Source organism: Onychomys torridus, chromosome 14, assembly GCF_903995425.1.
Source record: "Onychomys torridus chromosome 14, mOncTor1.1, whole genome shotgun sequence".
Lineage (NCBI taxonomy): Eukaryota > Metazoa > Chordata > Mammalia > Rodentia > Cricetidae > Onychomys > Onychomys torridus.
In genome coordinates, this window is record NC_050456.1 from 36,361,937 (window position 1) to 36,381,472 (window position 19,536).

The 19,536-nt window shown below is 37.3% G+C and overlaps 1 pseudogene; it reads right to left on the bottom strand.

The window, feature by feature from the left end:
* Positions 1-17,922: 17,922 nt before the first annotated feature.
* On the bottom strand, positions 17,923-18,479 carry LOC118595856 (annotated as a pseudogene).
* Between the last annotated feature and the right edge of the window lie 1,057 nt (positions 18,480-19,536).

The window sequence follows — 19,536 nt, forward strand, 5'->3', positions numbered from 1 at the left end:
CAAAGACCCATGATAATTCTTTCTAGGCTTATGGAAACTATTAGATAATACAGATGTGTTACATTGTAAAGTCATTTGTTATAGAGTAATAAAAAATAAATCAAAGTAATTTTAAAAGGAACGTATCATTTTTAAAATGTGTTACCTTAGGTATTATTGTACCCCAAATATTGGTTTATTAAAATAATTCTCATTCTCTTTCAACCTTATTCCTTCCCCTCAGAGATTTTACAATTATTCCTATCACTGTCTTTTATCTTGATACAATAAGTATTTCCTGCCAGTGATAGTCAGTAAGGATGGTGACATGGAATCCATTAACCACCAGCTAACAATATAACACATGATGAAAATTTGTAGGCCTTCTCTCCAAGACTTTGAAAAGAAAGGGATGGCCTCTTTTCCAGTTTATTCAAAATAGCGTTAGAATGCCTAGCTAAAACAAACAAGATAAACAAATGAATGCTATCCAAACTAGAAAATTAGTTAAACTGTCACTGCAGATGAAATGATTTTTATATATTTTATATAATATATAACACATATAGCATATATATGTATATGGTACAGTTGTATGGTTAATTTTTGAAAATTCATAAATTGATGTGTTCAGTAATTATGTAACATTATTAATAATTAAGCCAATTGTATAAAGATATTTGGGTGAACAAAATATACACAAAAATGATATGGATCTCTTTTTAAAAGTGAATTACATTTTTAGAAATCCTTGTTCAGAGAATTTTAGTAAGCACATGAAGAATGATCATAGACAGCTAACACAAAGTAGCCTAGGACTTTTTGCCCTCCTCACACGCTCTCTTCAGGCTACTTCTGCAGTAATAATAGAGTCAAGATTTCCCATTATTCTGTCATTCAGGGATTGGGTTGGCCACTGTTCTTGTCTAAGGGGATTTACTATGTTAAATTGAAAGTCAAAATAGTTCAACTTCATACCCTTCTATTTCTAAGCTCAGATTCCTTTTCCTCAGTTACAGAGTCAGTCATAAAGTCTATTCCATATATTCAAGGCAAAGGAGATATAATACTAAATATATAAAGATCATATGTTGACATTTTCTTCCATATCAAAAAATCACAGTTGTATTTATATTATTTATTAATATAATGAACTAAAACTCAGATTTAAACTCTTATTTCCACTTCCTATCCTTGCCACTTCTGCTAGTACAGGGTGTTCATCTGGCTACTAAACTTATGGGTGGCCCTGCAACCACTGCCTTGGTGGCTGGAACTGCCTGAGTTGATTACTTTTTTGTCTAGTTGATAGAAACACATCCCTTGGGAACAGGGGCCTTTGACTGAGATGATGCCTCCATCAGATTGTCCTTGAGGCAGGCTTGTGAGGTAACTTCTAGAGTAATGATTGATGGGTCCCAGCCCAGTGTGGGTGGGGCCATGCCTACACAGGGGTCCCTGGTTTGTAAGAGAAAGCAAGCTGAGCAAGCCAGAAGCTTCCACCATGTCTCTGCTTCTCCTTCTACTTTGAATTCACTCAATGATTGAGTGATATTGGGACATGTAAGCCAAGTTTAACACTTTCCTCCCTAAACTACTTTTGGACCTGATGTTTATCACAGCAATAGGAAGCAACTAGGACATACCCTCTATTGAATACATTTATTAATTCTTTTTATCATGTCAGGCCTTCCCAATCTCCACCAGCTGATACAGAGATATGGAAGTTTCTAACACTGAAAAATATCTTTCCCATGTGCTCCTCACACACTGGAAGATGACACTCACTGAAAGGTTTTCCAAAAGAAATAAATGAAATAGACTGGATCACACGTCACTCATGATCCTGGTCCCATTTAGGATGAGATTTCTTTTTTTTTCCTTTCTTTCTCTTTAATTGAAAAGAGATTTTTCTCTCATAGAATACATTCTAACCATAGCTTTCCCTCCCTTCATTGCTCCCAGCTCTGTTCCACTTCCCCTCCCCAGGAGCTTCGGTAGATCTACTTCAGAAAGAAACAGACCTCCAGGAGTCAACAACCAAACACAATAATATAAGACATGATAAGACAAGGCAAAAGCCTTCATACTGAGTCTGGACAAGGCAGTCCAATAGGAGGAAAAGAGTTTCAAAAGCAGACAGAAGAGTCAGAGACACACCTTCTCACACTGTAGGAGTTCCACAAATACATCAAGCTAACAGATATATTGTATACACAGGGCACCTGGTGCAGACCCACGCTTGCTGCTTCTGTCTCTGTGAGCTTGTATGAGCCCTGCTTGTGAATTGTAAATACAGGGCCGTATTCTCGGTGTCATCCATCCCCTCTAATTCTTATAGTCTTTCCTCTGCCTTTTCCACTATGTTCCCCGATCTCTGAGGGGCAGAACATGATGGAGACCTCCAATTTAGACTCTTTCTCTCTCTGCATGTCTGCTCTTTGTCTCTCCACCTGCTCCTACTTCCTGACAGAGGAAGCCTCTCTGATGACAACTAGATAAGACACCAGTCTTCCGGCACCAAAGAGATTAAAACATAGTGGCAAAGGCTCCAAGCCAACACCAGCTCTACCTCTCCACATTCAATGAAATTTGTAGATAATATTTCTAACTTTAGGAAAGATTTTTAATACATAACTTCACAAATTCTCTGCTATAACATAAGAAGTTGTAGCATATGCTCTCTAAAGTTCCATGGAATATTAGTAGTCCTGAGTCCACCTTTGATTCCTTGACACCTGTCAATTGCATGCTAGACAGGTGTCTTTGATTAATGAGCAAATAAATGCTTTTTTGTTTACCATTTGCTTCTGTGGAACTCAACTAAACAGTTCCCAGGAAATTTTTTTTTTTGTTTAAACACTCTCTCTGAGTGTTTAAAATTTATCTAGACTTACATAATTGTGCGATGTTAAAGCACTTGTATGGTGGTACTGAATAATAAATGAAAAAGAAGATTACAAGGAGCAAATGCCTAATTTATTATAAATAAATAGATCCCTACATTTTATACTGATTTTTATCTTTCCATTTATCACTACATAACTTTTTAAATGTTTCATGGATAAATTTTAATATTAGTCACTAATTAATGCATTAACTATATCTACTTTTAATCTGTACATTTACTGTGTTTTCACATTTTGAATCCTCTGAAATAGTTTTAAAAGTCTGTAGTTTATTCACATAGATGTTGAAATGAACCACCTGATGGGGCCCAGTGAATTGTCTTGCTAAAAAAGTACCTATAAGTTCAGAATATTTCAATGTGGAATAAACTGGGTGCACTAGAATTTCAATTGTTATAACTCTAGCAATCTCAACATTTTTGTTTTGCTTTCTTAAATGATAACTATGGTGTTTTTCGTTGTTGTTGTTCTGTTTTACACAAGATTGAACCCCCTCCCATTCTAGGAAATAAACAGAAATTGAATATAATGGTTACCTGCTGACTAGTATTATGCGACTGATGGAAATCAAGTCTATCACATGAAAGAGTCTGGATAATTGGCTCTGTATTTACATTTCTGAGAGGTCTGACTCACTTACATATTCATGAGTTTGAATAATTGAGATTTTGGGGGCCATTGGCAAGGAGAACAGTTCTTTGCTTGGTCTGTTCTTATCATTAGGTGAGACTGAAGTTTCGCTCTGAAGCACTAGGTTCTCTGTGTCTCAGTGTATGTTATTACGTTAGTGAACCTTCATTTTTCCTTAGGTGGAGGGAAACTGTCTTTCTAATCTTGAAGTGTGTTAAAGTTTTTACATCATTTACATTCAATGAGTTCTATGAAGATGGATGTATAGCGGGTATTGTGAAGGTTCACAGAGGTTAACGAGTAAGAAGTTTTAATATAGGAATATGTTTTACTAGACATAAATGCATTTGGCATAAACTGCTTCTTTTGAAACTCTCCAATGAATTCAGGTTGGTTCATTGAAATGATGTTTCAGCTGAGGGAACTGTGAAGATCCCTGCCAGTGATCCTTGTTTTGGGAGGATTGGAGCTACATGGTAAGTTAAAAGACAGCCTGGGCTCACAAGGCTCTGTCTCAAACAATAAAATGAAATGAGTCTTTGGAAAAATCACAGTGGTTCATAACATTAATTAAATACAACTTCTTAAAAGATTTTTCAAATGCCTTTTCTTCATCTAGTGAGATGATCATGTGGTTTTTTTCTTTAAGTTTGTTTATGTGGTGTATTACATTGATGGACTTTCATATGTTAAGCCACCCTTGCATCATTAGGATGAAGCCTACTTGATCATGGTGGATAATTGTTTTGATGTGTTCTTGGAGTCTGTTTGCCAGTATTTTATTGAGTATTTTTACATCAATGTTCATGAGGGAGATCAGTCTGTAGTTCTTTTTATTTCTTTCATCTTTGTTTGGTTTAGGAATCAGGGTAATTGTAGCCTCATAGAAGGAGTTTGGTAATATACCTTCTGCTTCTATTGTGTGGAACAATATAAAGAGTATTGGTATTAAGTCTTTGAAGATCTGGTAGAATTCTGCACTGAAACCATCTGGTCCTGGACTTTTTTTGGTTGGGAGACTTTTAATGAATGATTCTATTTCCTTTGGGGTTATTGGACTATTTAAATGGTTTATCTGGTCTTGTTTTAACTTAGGTATGTAGTACCTATCCAGAAAATTATCTATTTCTTTTAGATTTTCCAGTTTTGTGGAGTAGAGGTTTTTGAAGTATGACCTGATGATTCTCTGTATTTCCTCATTGTCTGTTGTTATGTCCCCCTTTTCATTTCTGATTTTGTTAATTTGGATGTTCTCTCTCTGTCTTTTGGTTAGTTTGGATAAGGGCTTGTCTATCTTGTTGATCTTCTCAAAGATCCAACTCTTTGCTTCATTAATTTTTTGCTTTGTTCGCTTTATTTCTATTTTATTGTTTTCAGCCCACAATTTGATAATTTCTTAGCATCTATTCTTCCTGGGAGACTTTGCTTCTTCTTGTGTGCTTTCATGTGTGCTGTTAAGTCACTTGTGTGAGATTTCTCCAACTTCTTTATGTGGGCATTTAGTGCTATGAATTTCCCTCTTAGCACTGCTTTCATAGTGTCCCATACATTTAGGTATGGGGTGTATTCATTTTCATTGATCTCTAGGAAGTCTTTAATTTCTTTATTTATTTCTTCCTTAACCCTTTGGTGATTCAGTTGAGCATTATTCAGTTTCCATGAGATTGTAGGTTTTCTGTAGTTTTTGTTGTTGTTGAAATCTAACTTTAAACCATGGTGGTCTGATAGAACGCAGGAGGTTATTCCAATTGTTTTGTATCTATTGAGATTTGCTTTGTGGCCAATCATGTAGTCGATTTTAGATAAGGTTCCATGGGGTGCCGAGAAGAAGTTATATTCTTTTTTGTTCAGATGGAATGTTCTGTAGATATAAATTAAGTCCATTTGAGTCATAACATCAGTTAAGTCCTTTATTTCTCTGTTAAGTTTCAATTTGGCCGATCTGTCCAGAGGTGAAAGTGGGGTGTTGAAGTCTCCCACTATTAATGTGTGGGGTTTTATATGTGATTTAAGCTTTACCACAAGGGCATTTGCTCAGCTATGTTTATATCAGCATTGTTCATAATAGCCAGAACCTGAAAACAACCTAGATGTCCTTCAACTGAAGAATGGGTAAAGAAAATGTGGTGTATATACACAATGGAGTACTACTCAGCAGAGAAAAACAGTGACATCATGAGGTTTGCAGGCAAATGGATGGATCTAGAAAAAATCATCCTGAGTGAGGTAACTCAGACTCAGAAAGACAAACATGGTATGTATTCACTTATAGGAGGATACTAGATGTAAAACAAAGATGACTAGACTGCTACTCACAACTCCAGGGAGGCTACCTAGAAAACAGGACCCTAAGAAAGACAGAAGGATCGCCCAATGACAGAGAAATGGATGATATCTACATGAAAAACCTGGACATAAGTGGGGGTAATGAAGGGCAAGTTTCGAGGGAAAGAGAGCTTAGGGGAGCAGGAGATGCCAGCTGGATCAAGAACAGAACAAGGAATAATAGACCATGATAAATGAAGGCCACATGAGAACAGGAATAGGCAGAGTGCTGGAGAGGTCCCCAGAAATCCACAATGATACCTCCACTGTAGACTGCTGGCAATGGTCGAAAGAAAGTCTAAACTGACCTAGTCTGGTGATCAGATGGCCAAACACCCTAACTACCATTCTAGAACTCTCATCCAATAACTGATGGAAGTGGATGCAGAGATCCTCAGCCAGGCTCCAGGTGGAGCTCCAGGAGTCCAAATTGTCAAGAAAGAGGAGGATTGTAAGAGTGTGAATTGTTGTGACCAAGATTGCAAAAAGCACAGGGACAAATAGCCAAACTAATGGAAACTCATGAATTATGAACCAAAAGCTGTGGAACCCCCAACTGGATCAGGCCCCCTGGATAAGTGAGACAATTGAATAGTTTGAATTGTTTGGAAGGCTCCCAGGCAGTGGGACCCAGACCTGTCCTTAGTGCATGTGCTGGCTGTTTGGAACCTGTGGCTTATGCGGGGACACTTTGCTCAGCCTGGAAGGAGGGAACTGGACCTGCCTGGACTGAATCTACCAGGTTGACCTGAATCCCCAGGGGAGTCTTTGGCCCTGGAGGAGATGGGAATGGGGGGAGGGGCTGGGTGGAAGGCGGGGGCGGGAGCAGGAGGGGGGAGGATAGGGGAACCCATGGCTGATATGTAAAATTAAAACACAATTATCCATATGAAAATAAATAAATAAATAAACAAATAAACAAACAAACAAAAAGATTTTTCATGCCTCTATTTCCTTAATCATTTTAAATATAAATCATAAACCAACAGATATTTTATGACATGTTTTATCATTACTATATCATTTGTTCTGGATTTTATAAATATCTCATAGGATATCTTCAATAATGTGATATTAAATCCAAAGATTAACAATTTGAAAACATGTACATACTTTATATAAATTCTGAATAAATTTGATTAACATTTCATAGCAGTAATCATATTTATTTACACAATTTTAGTTGTAACATTTCTAATTGCTTAAGTGACCACAATGCTTTAGGTAATAATGAAATAAATTATAACTATTATTTGGATATATGATAAATTATTTAATGATATTGATAACAAAGCACTGATTAAAAGGATCATTTTAAATTTGTACACCAACTATTTTATAAGTTTTGGGAATACTCTACTGGGCTGGGGAGGTAACTAGAAGGTAAAATGATTGCCTTGGGTTTGTAGTAGTAGAAAATATACTTAAGAGATTGCAAACTTTCAGAGCAGCTCAAATGATATTTAGATATTTATCAATAAATACCAGCAGTGATTTCTCTTTCATTTTGTCAAATGTTACATTTAAAGAGCATTCTTGAAATAAAATAGTGATTCAAAACCACAAATTGGCAGATAAATAAAATTTACACATAAAGCAAATGTATAGAAAGGGAATTCTTGCAGTGTTTTTGCTCTGCCATATGACAGAAGAGAGTAAAAAGAAAGGAGGGAATGGGCATGGAGGTCTGTGGAATGTTTACACAACAGGCAGTTCTATTTTCCTTGGATTATGTAAAGACTGAAAATACTAAAAAGACACAAAGGGTTGTATACATATTTTTGTCAGAGTTGGATCAGTTTATTTGTTTATTATAAAAAGTGCTGTGAAGCATTAACTGCCAGATACTCATGCCAGACCTGAATTTGGCCTCCTCAGTTAAAATGATAAACAATAATTTTTACCTTCTGTGCAGTCTGCCCAGATTGCTAAGATGCCATGGCCTTCCAAAGTCATTCCATCTTCTCTAATTGACTTTATCATGCCCTTCATTATTATAAGTGGGAAGGAAAGTTTGTTGACATAAAGGAGAGATGAGATTCCTTAAAACATCAGTTTCTGAGCATCCAAGGTTCTGTCTTAAAGTAGCATGCGAATATATTAAGGATTTTTATTTTGTACTATGCTGCCCCCAAAATTAGGCACTCCATTTAGAAGGACTATGTCTATTCAGGTTATTTTATGGTTCCCAAAAGCCTTCTGAAAAATGATAAATTCCTTTGAATTTGTGAGAGCTTCATTGGTTTAATCTATTTAAATTATCTCAATAGTGTTATAAGATTTCTTATGAACTATCAAGAAGGGTTGCTCAGAGTACTCTATCTTGTAAACAATAGTAAAATACTATTAAAGTACTATTTCAGTAATTATGTAATATGACTATCCAGGAGCTTGGCAATAGCTTTTCTATCTATAATTGCTTCTTTATCTTCCAAGAAAACATTGATCAATTAAAAAAAAAAAAAGTTCTACTTTTCTTTACCTAATGTTTTTACTGACTGTAGTAAATTTAATTTGAACATAGTAATTTCATGTGACTTTCAAATGTTGTTTTATGTCTCGATGATAGTTTATTACTTTCCTATTGTTGTGACTAAGCAGCAAAACAAAGACAACTTATGGAAGAAAGAGTTCAGTTGGGCATACCGTTCCAGAGGACCAGAGCCTGTGACGGCAAGACAAGAAAGGGTGGCAGGGGAAGAAGCTGAGGGCTCACATCTTGAACCACAAGTATAAAACACCCAGAGAAAGAAAACTTCAAATGGCAGGAGTCTTTAAACTCTTAAAGCATGACTCCAGTGACACACCTCATTCAACAAGGGTACACCAAATAGCCTCCACACCTGTGTCATCGACTAGGGACCAAGTATTCAAATGTCTGAGGCAATGGGAGACATCTTATTCATACCACCAGATATAATTGGTTTCCTGTCTCACTGCTATAAGCTTCAGGCTAGAGTTAGTAAATAAAATAATAAGGGAATTGGGAGAATGGAGTGCCTCAGCTGTTTTAGAACCATTGATAATTTCATAAAACTGTTGGGGACAATCTTCTAATCCCACATCAATTTGGCAGCTTCTAGACTCTTCTGGATGACTGGGTCAGTATGTGCAGACTTACAGATAGTATAGCAGCATGTGGACTTCATAACCAACATGTAATCCAGAAAAATACAGACAAATTAATCACATGCAGAATGAAATTTAATTCTGGTTATTTTCTGAAATAGTTTTATAAATATTTTAGTTTTCTTATTTATGACTGTATGAGGAAGTTGCTATCAATGAACAATTTATTAACTACTTTCTAAACTGAAAAAAAAAACATTTAATGGTGTTTAATTACTCTTTATTTCCCATCCTCTTCTAACTCTTAACCAGAATTTAAAATAGAAACAATTTCTTTAAAGGTCCTTACAGTTTAGGACAACAGATTCATTCATATTTTTGTTTGTTTGTTTGTTTTGTGTTTGTTTTTCGAGACAGGGTTTCTCTGTGTAGCTTTGCGCCTTTCCTGGATCTCACTCTGTACACCAGGCTGGCCTCGAACTCACAGAGATCTGCCTGCCTCTGTCTCCTGAGTGCTGGGATTAAAGGCATGTCCCACCATCGCCCAGCTCATATCTTTTTTTAATGTGTCTTACTATTTACCACATTATAATTGACAGACAGACCATTTCACCAGGGCTGTATGTCAAATTCTACAATTAAGACTATACCTTTAAAACTGGAGCAGGGCAAGCCCTTTATCATAAATAAGGGCCAGACCTGTATGTGGTGCTAATATTTTCTGCAAGTCTTTATGAGAATTTTATGAAGTACATTGTCACATGGCAAAGGAACATGCTGTTGTCTAACAGTCAGCTTTGGTTTGATACCTGGTTTGCAGGGCCTCATTTGCAAGAGGCTATTTCCTGGTTGTTAAGGGACATAAGTCAATTTGTAAGTATTCAAGAAATAAGCAGTTACTCAAATTTGAGTAATATGGCTAAAATATTTCAGAGAAAATTTTTTTGAGATTGCTTCCCCAGTTTCTGAATAGAAGAGGTAATTTTAAAAGTTACAAATCTCTCTGAGTTCTCAAACCAAAATTCCCAGACAGAAGTTAACTCTTTGATATCTCTACTTGCTATGTACTGAAGGGATCTGGCTTACACAGAGCAATCCAAGAATCATGTATTTTTAAGACTATATGTGATATTCTTTGTAACTTACATAGACCATAAGACTCAATCCAAGCCCACAAACCTTTTGTAATCCACAATACTCTTTGGAGATAACATGATCATAAAGTTGGAAATCAAAAAGGTTTTCTGAAATTTGGATGAGTAAAGCAGTATCCTTTTCAAAATATTACACAATATAAGGGTTAGCCATAGCATATCTTGTTACTTAGTGGTTTATCATACAAGATTTCAGAAAATTCCAATTTATAGTTTGCCATAATGAAAATTCAACAATGTCCTCCCTATCAGGAAAATTAGATAACCCTAGGCCTTCCAGACTATTTACTGAATTGCTGTAATTTAATCAGTATAAGTAATAAAATTCTAAAGACTTATATTTACTCATTAAGTCAAATATATCATATTCTCCTTTATGATTTAATCAACACAATTTTGAAATGGGTGTATTTGTAGGACATGTCTTTCTTTTTATATACTTATACTTATACTTATTATTATTATTATTATTATTATTATTTGAGACAGGGTTTCTCTGTGTAGCCTTGGCTGCCCTAGAACTCACTCTGTAGCCCATGCTGGCCTCAAACTCAGAGATATGCCTGCCTCTCCCTCTGCCTTCAGAAAACTGGGGCTAAAGGTAAGTGCCATCACCACCTGGCTGGACACATGTTTCTAAAGTTAACAAACTTGTTGATATAATATTCATAATTAAAATAAAATTTAAAAAGATAAATTCATCAGAATTTCTCTAGTTATGCCAATTTATTTCCATTGTCAGTGAAATATGATCTCAGGTGTGTTCACCTGTATATCTACTTTATTTGTAATTAAGGTACCTCAGATAAATTTAGCAAATTACTTATTTAAACACTCTTGAGAAGAATAATTTCATGGGAAACAGTTTATACTAAATGTTTTATATCATGGTACATGAATAGATAAATTTCAACATTATCTACATTTCATTTAAAATTACTTCCTTTGTGCTTAAAGACAATGAGGTTTTGTTTTTCTAGAATTCTGGATCTAAATTTTCTTGTTATATTTAATTAATTAATTAATTAATTAAAATTGTGTATGTGGGGGGGCTGAATGACAAGGTGTTGTGGTGGTCAGAGGTCACCTTGAAAGGGTCAATTCTCTTGTTCTACCATTTCTAGGGATCCAGTTCAGGCCGTCAGGCTTGATATTAAGTACGTTTACCTGTTGAGCCATCTTGACTGACCATAGAATTCTGGTTTTATCCAAACATTTGGAAACCTACTGATATTTGAAAAGTGGTATGCAAACATAATTATTATTATTTTATCCTTTTTAGTTGGCCGCTAAAAGCATTTTTGAGGGTAATATGTTCTATTATTAGTAGATTATTAGAATGGAAACAGTTATAGAAAGAAGTGGAGTGTTTTGCAACTTCTCTCTGACAAAGCCATACTTTGTATTTATAATAAGCATTTGCCCCTTTGCAAAAAGGCAACAATACTTCCATTATGTTTTACAAAAGCATTGACTTGCAAAATAAATAAAGTTCAAACTTAATTTCAAGGAAACTAAGCAAACTATATTGAATGGTACTTTCACAACAACACAATATCTCAGCCCCTTAGTCAATGAAATGTAGCATTTGAAGCAGTCTGTAGGCAATTGTAAAAAAGCAGGGAAGCTCCTGATACACAGGAGGGCTCTAACTTAGGACTTGGCAACCTTTCACTTTTGTGGCAGATGGTCACACACTAGGACATTTGGACTGGCAACCGGCCTCTGGCAGAAGCTCAGTTCCTGCTGTGTTTACTACTGTTTGGAGTTAGTGCTATGACTCCTGGGCATGGGCATGGGCATGATCAGCACCAACTTTGAATCTCAAAGTTACTGAGGCCTCCTGTTCTCTCTCTCTCTCTCTTTTTGTCCCACATAAGCTAAGATAGCAAATAAATTAAGAAACATAGTTACTTTGAGAAGTAGTTATTAAAACATGAGTAATAAGAACGTCATGGTATAATTAAGCAACATTTTCATGATATTGGCAGCATGTGTCAATGACAAGGATAGAATGCAATATGGGCCGAGGGCAGTTGGTCTACCTTTTTATGGCCAAAAGAAGATGAGATAGGTCAAGTTGGTCATTCAGGCCCCATAAACTCTGAGTAGGGTTATGTCAAAGAAAACGTGAGCAGTTGTCAAAATTGTGTTATTGTCCCTCACTGTGAAATACAAGAATAAGCGGAGAACAATGGTTCATACATTATTTCAGGTTCATTTGTGAAATTACTTGTGCTCATTAACAGACAAAGCTTTTCCAAATGTGACATGGTGCACTTCAGTTATCACAATGCACAGGAGTGACCTGGGGACTGCCTGCCTTATGTGTTTTCTTTCAGTTTAACTTCTGCAAGTCAGCACAGCCCTGCATAGCGTTTCACATACACAATTACAAACCTTCCCCCCACCCACCCCTGATTTCTATTTCCATCTCTAAAGTTTCTTATGGAAATGTGCTGAAATATATGTTAGGAAGAATTAAAAGATGTCTCCTGAGAGGAAATGGCCAATGGTAACTTAAAATGCTAATTTTTGAAGGGAACAATTCTGACTTAACATGGTTGGGGGCCACATTTTTTGTTTCTGAGAAGGAGTTTCCTTATACAATTTCAAGCTAAAGCAAAGTTGTAACTATGACACTATGAAGAAGCAAGGCTTTACAACTGCTTCTTAGAAACTCTTGGCTCCTGTTATTTATGAAGTTTTAAGCGTCTTTATAACAAGGTTGTCTTCTCAAAGAGCCTGTTACTATGGATTATTATGAAATGTATATCTTCCATAAATGCAACCATTTTATTTCTTAGCATCTGTAACTCTTAAGGGATGAGACACTTGATATGTTACAAAGCACCCACCTTGAAGGAAGGCAAGTTGTTTTCATTTTCTTATTGACTCTCTGAGCCATTCTCTCTAAAAACTAGATTCATATTTATAGACTATATGCATGACCATTAATTATGCCCATTAAGTCATATAGTCTTCACATGTAGTCCTTACTGTTTTTCTATAGGCTATTAAATTTTGGTGCTGAGAAGACTCCACAGGTAAAAACATTTGCTGTACAAGCATGAGTAACTGACTGCAAATACACAGAACCAACTTAAAAAATAAAAAATAGTAATAATAACAAAATAAAAACATGCTTGGTCCCCAGTACTGAGAGGAATGGAAATCTGAGGATAGCTTGGCCTTGGAGGCTAGTCTAGCCAAGTTCAGAGAGAGCCTCTGTCTAAGGGAAAATCCTTAAGAGTGATGGAGACATATGAACCATGCACCATACTCACAGAACAAGGAAATGAACGAACAACAAACCAAAACAGCAGAAACAGCTCTTTTTGAGGAGGCCATATTCATATTTACTGATGATGGCTCTCTTTCTGTGACTAGTTTTTGAGAAGCCCACAGCCATGCCTCCAGGTTTGCCCGTCATCCTGTTAAGTGCATGTCATTCTCCTAAACATTGTTCTTAAGCCTTTATTAAAATATTGTAATTAAGGATACCCTCGAAATTAAAGACAATAAATGAGAAATTAAAATTAAGAAAAATATGAATTTGCTTTTTGGGTTTTTTTGTTGTTGTTGTTTGTTTTTTACTTTTTCAACCTTAATAACTATAAGATAGATTGACATCATGAAAGCAAAGACTCACTAACTACAAGCAACATTTGTATGTCTGGAAATTTTGTCAGAATGTAAAATAACTTGTTTTGTTGAAACAAAATTCCAGAGTTGAAAACAGGTTACTCAGTGTACTCTCACTGGGATAAAGGACCCACTTAAACATCCTAACAGTTTACTTGCTAAATTGGACTATTTGAGGTTCATTTTAAACTTTCAGCTCTGTTACCTTCAGTCCCATATAAGCAACTTTGTTCATATTATTCCAAATCTCAAGTTGAAAATTATGTCCTAAATCAGAAACTGCTATCTCAAAAGTATGTTAAACTTAGCATTAATTATTTAATCTACTTTGCAGTTTACTGTTATGAGACATCTAGGACTATGAGGCTATCAGTAAGAAATACATTATGAATGGATATGTGGATAAAATAGGGAGAGAGAGAAAGAGATGGAGGCATGGAAGGAGGCATGCAGGCATGGAGGGAGGGAGGGAGAGAGGGAGGCATGCAGGCATGGAGGGAGGGAGGGAGAAAGGGAGGAAGGGAGAGGCGGGGGGAGGGAGAGAAGGAAGGAAGGAAGAGCCAGAAAGAGAAGGGAGGAAAGACACAAGAAACAGAGTGTGTATTCCTGTATCATTCCGACATTGCAATACCACATTGTCATAACAACAAAGTCATCAAAAACATCAAAACCTAATGATGTTTTAAATATGTGTACAATTACATATTGGCTACATTCATAGCTATCCCCAGCTGCCTAGCAAACACTGAGCATATAAGGTCCAGTGAGTGACATTCTAGTCAAAGTTCTCTGAAAGGGTATTCTGAATTAAAAAAAAAAAAAAGAAAGAAAGAAAGAAAGAAAGAAACACAGGCTGGCATTTTCTAGTCATATATGTTTGTTTCTGAAAAGTAACAGAACAAAAATGGCTAGTGCTATGAAGACAGAAAATTGCAACCTCGAGTTAGAATTAAACACTTTGTGTGTATTGGGAAATTGGGAAACAGGGAAAGGGCATATTAGTGGGAAATTGGGAAACAGGGAAAGGACATATTAGTGGGAAGAAACAAAGAAGTGCAGCATGCTACAGAGTCTGTTGGACAATACTAACAATGAGAAAAATTAAAGTATGTTAATCAATGAAAATTTAAGGACAACTAAAAAATCACTGCTGAATGTGGAATCCTTGGCATCCTTGCTAGGCTAAGGTTTGAAGGACTAGGCCTATGGCCTGACATATTCAGTTAAAGACCTGTGGACTCTCTCATCAGAGAGGTGAAGTGAAATCACTGGTACAGCCTGGTCCTAAAGAACAGCAGGTTAGCACTGAGATTTTTTTTTATCTACTAGTGCTTAAGAAACATTTCAAAGTTTGCAATTGTAAAGGTAGCTATGCAGTTCACTTGCTAGAATGCTAACCATGCCCGAGTTCCTAGAACCTCATAGAATAGGTGTAGTCTTACATACTCTAATCCTGGCACTTGGGAAGTAGAGGCAAGAGAACCAGAAACCCAAGATCACCCTCTCAGTTCTATAGTGAACCTGAGAGCATCCTAGGACACATGAGATCTTTTCTCAAAACAAACAAGCAAACAACAACAACCACAAAACATGTATTAAAATACTAAACATTTGTTAACTCACAATTTATACAAATCTGAAATCTCAGCGTGATTCAGTTTGGTGGTTTGGCCTTTGCAGTTTCCCGATGATGTCTTCCTGTCACCAGGAAGCTGGAACTGGAACTGGAGATTCCACTTACAAGGTACATGCAAACCTTTATGCACATAAATAAAACACACATACATAAAATCTATCAACCATTCAAATAGTACTCACTTTGTCAGATGTTTGTAGAAAAGGTCTTTGTTGGTTCAGATGAATAAGACTTCTGCCTAAGTTGACTAGTTCCATCATGAACAATGTGGTTTTGCCGTGGACTTCACTGAATTTGAGCTATGAATTAACCTTTATCACAGTGATTTCTCATTTTGTGCATTTGGGAGTGTTCCAGGATAGTGTAAACAGTCTTCTTAAATGCCAGGGGTTGAACTTTATCAAATGTTTTTGTTCACACATGTGTATATGTTTGTACATTTCAATAGGTATTTACAGTAAACAAAATAAGATCTATTTACTGAATGTCATGATGTTGGCCTGAATTTAAAGAGCATACTTTGAGAAAATTCACTGAACATGGCTAAACATATCATAGTACAGCAGTCAAAACAGGAAAAATGAGAATCAAACAAGAGAGCAATTACAATTAAACTTTTTAACTCAGAGTATTTTGTTCATTTAAGTGAAGATTATAAGGAAAATAATACTAATCCAATAATAATGCTTTAATAAATAATTTATAATCAGTACCTCCTCAAAAGCATATATGATACAAAATATATGATGTTATGGTAGTTTGAATGAAAATGGCACACATAGGCACATTGGGAGTGGCACTATTTGGGGGGGTGTCCTTGTTGAAGGAAGTGTGTCACTGGGGGCCCAAGCCATGCCCAGTGGCTCATTGTCTGCTCTTGCTGCCTACAGATCAGATGCAGAACTCTTAGCTACCTCTCCAGTACCATGTCTACCTGCATGCTGTCATGTTAATATTGAATTAATAAGCCTCTGAACTGTAAGGAATCCTCAGTTAAATGCTTTCCTTTATAAAAGTTGCCATGATCATAGTGTCTCTTCACAGCAATAAAATCTAAGACAGATATAGATATCACATATATGGTATCTTTACTCCCCAAATACCAAAATTTGACCTTATGCATCATGAACAATTATTTCTTCTGCCACTTCTGGTTTTTTTTGCTACATTTTCTAAAGTTGGAGATATAATATTACTGTTCTCTGAGTGTGCTTTTAATTAAAAAATAAATTGAAAACAAAATAAACAGATCTCATCCATTTCTCTGTCATTAGGCGATCCCTCTGTGTTTCCTAGGGTCCCATTTTCTAGGTAGCCTGCCTGGAGTTGTGTAGCAGTTTAGTCATCTTTGTTTTACATCTAGTATCCTCCTATGAGTGAGTACATACCGTGTTCATCCTTCTGAGTCTGGGTTACCTCACTCAGGATGATTTTTTCCTAGATCCATCCATTTGCCTGCAAACCTCATGATGTCATTGTTTTTCTCTGCAGAGTAACCCAGACGACAGTGGGAGTAATGAAGGGAAAGAAAGCTTAGGGGAGCAGGAGATCCCAGCTGGAGCAAGAACATAAAGGGAGAACAAGGAATAACAGACCATGATAAATGATGACCACATGAGAACAGGAATAGGCAGAGTGTTGGAGAGGTCCACAATGATACATCCTCTGTAGACTGCTGGCAATGGTCGAGTGAAAGCCTGATCTCACCTAGTCTGGTGATCAGATGGCCAAACACTCTAACGGTCGAGCTGGAACTCTTATCCAATAACTGATGGAAGTGGATGCAGAGATCCTCAGCCAGGCCCCAGGTGGAGCTCCAGGAGTCCAATTGTCGAGAAAGAGGAGGGACTGTAACAGTGTGAATTGTTGAGACCAAGATTGAAGAGGCACAGGGACAAATAGCCAAACGAATGGAAGCACATGAATTATGAACCAAGGGCTATGGAGCCCCCAGCTGGATCAGGCCCTCTGGATAAGTGAGACAATTGAATAGCTTGAACTGTTTGGGAGGCATCCAGGCTGTGGGACCGGAACCTGTCCTTAGTGCATGTGCTGGCTGTTTGGATACTTGGGCTTACACAGGAACACTTTGCTCAGCCTGGAAGGAGGAGACTGGACCTGCCTGTACTGAATCCGCCAGGTTTAAATGAATCCCCAGGGGAGTCTTGGCCCTGGAGGAGAGGGGAATGGAGGGGAGGGGATGGGAGGAAGGTGGGGGTGAGAGGGGGGAGGACAGGGGAACCCACGGCTGATGTGTAAAATTAAAACACAAATATAATTAAAAAAAATAAATAAATACTTATTTCCATTGTTAGTAAATATTTATTACTAGAACCAAATGAAATAACTACAGCAAAACAATTCAGTTCAATAAGAGACTCAGAGATTCTCCTTGGAAAGTTACTCTTTATTATTTATTTATTTATTTATTTATTTATTTATTTATTTATTGCTATTTCAAAATGCTTTATTTTCACTTGGTCCCAAGACTTGGTAGGGGCTCCAGAGTGGTTACAAAGCTGCCTAGAGGCCGGCTGGTGCAGAGCAGAGGGAGCCCCTTGGAAGGTAAGGCCTCCTAGTCATGCTTGAGCGTGAGCCTCTGGAAGAGGTACTTGCCCAGAGATGGCAAGGGCACACACCAGTCTGTGCTGGCTGGGGCCCAGCCACCCTGCGGAGGTTGGTCACGTGGTTGCCCATCTTTTTGATGAGCTTCACCTCCTCATCCAGGAAGTGGTTTTCCAGGAAGTCACAGAGGTGAGGATTTGCGCAAGCAGAAGCCAGGGCATGAAGATCCAACAGGGCCTGGTTCAGGCTCTTCTCCAGGGCCAAGGCAGCTTCCATGGCCTCCTGGGATTTTTCTCACTCATCTTGAGATGGCTTCTGGATATCCTGGAATAGTGCACGGCCTCCACGTTCGTTCTGCATCTTGAGATGCAGCCACTTGGCGCCCTCACGCTTCTCCTTGGCCAATTCGCGAAAGAAGTGGCCTATGCCCTCCAGAGCCACGTCATCCAGATCAAAATAGTAGCCCAAAGAGAGGTAGGTGTAGGAGGCCCACAGGTGCAAGTTGATTAGGCGGTTCACTGCAGCCTCCACTTTGGTGGAATAATTCTGACGAACCTGGGAGCTCATGGCTGGTAGGCAGTATGGAGCTAACCACGGAGAGACCATGCTGGGTGGTTCTAGGAGGCAGAGGCGGAGAGACAGCTGGAAGCTGACAAAGGGAGTCCCCGGGTCTGCTCCGTCCAAACACTGTTCAAGCAAGACGCAGACACAGGATCATAGCTCTTTAACACAAAAGAAAAAAAAATTCCTTTCACATAAACCTATGTAGTGTGTTTCTATAATGTGTGAGTAAAATTTTCAACTTCAAATAATCTATATTGTCCTCAGACAGATTGAACTCATTCCAAAATTATCTTAGGGTCCCTACACTTTCTTGATAGCTTCCTATATTTACATACATGTTTCTCTCCTCCGATGTAGATAAAGCTAATATCCTAAATATTTTCTTCACCACTTTAAACATGGCAACCGCTGTAATAACTAACATATTTCATGAGCTCAATTAAAAGGAGCTAAAAAGTTATTTATTTTCCTTTTGGGGTGTTCTCATGGGGTCCCTTTGGCTAACAACTCAATTAGGATTAACCTATTCCAGGAAATGGAAGTTTCGTTTGGTGAGGAGAAATTTCCTGTTGAGACACTATCTCCCTGTTATTTGGTGATTGCACTTATATTATCTTCATATATGTATGTATTTTAGGAAGATGCTATTGTATTAAGTTCCCATAGAACCACACAAATGGCCCTTAGTTTTAGCTACCCCTTCCTGGATTACCTCTCTCAGCTCCCTCTTCCCTCTCCCTCCCTATTTGATCTTCCCATTCCAATCTCCATCCTGTAAACATCTCTTTATTTCCCCTTTCTAGGGTGCCACAGTCTTCCCCACTAGTCTCTTACTCTATACCTATCAATTGTGGATCGTAGCCTGCTTATCATTGACTTAACAGTGAATAGCCACATACAAGTAAATGCATACCATATGTGTCAGTTTGGGTCTTGGTTACCTAACTAAGAATGGTATTTTTCTAACTCCATACATTTACCTGTGAATTTCATAAATGCATTGTTTTAACACTTGAATACTATCCTATTGTTTAAATGTTTCATGCTTTCTATCCACTCA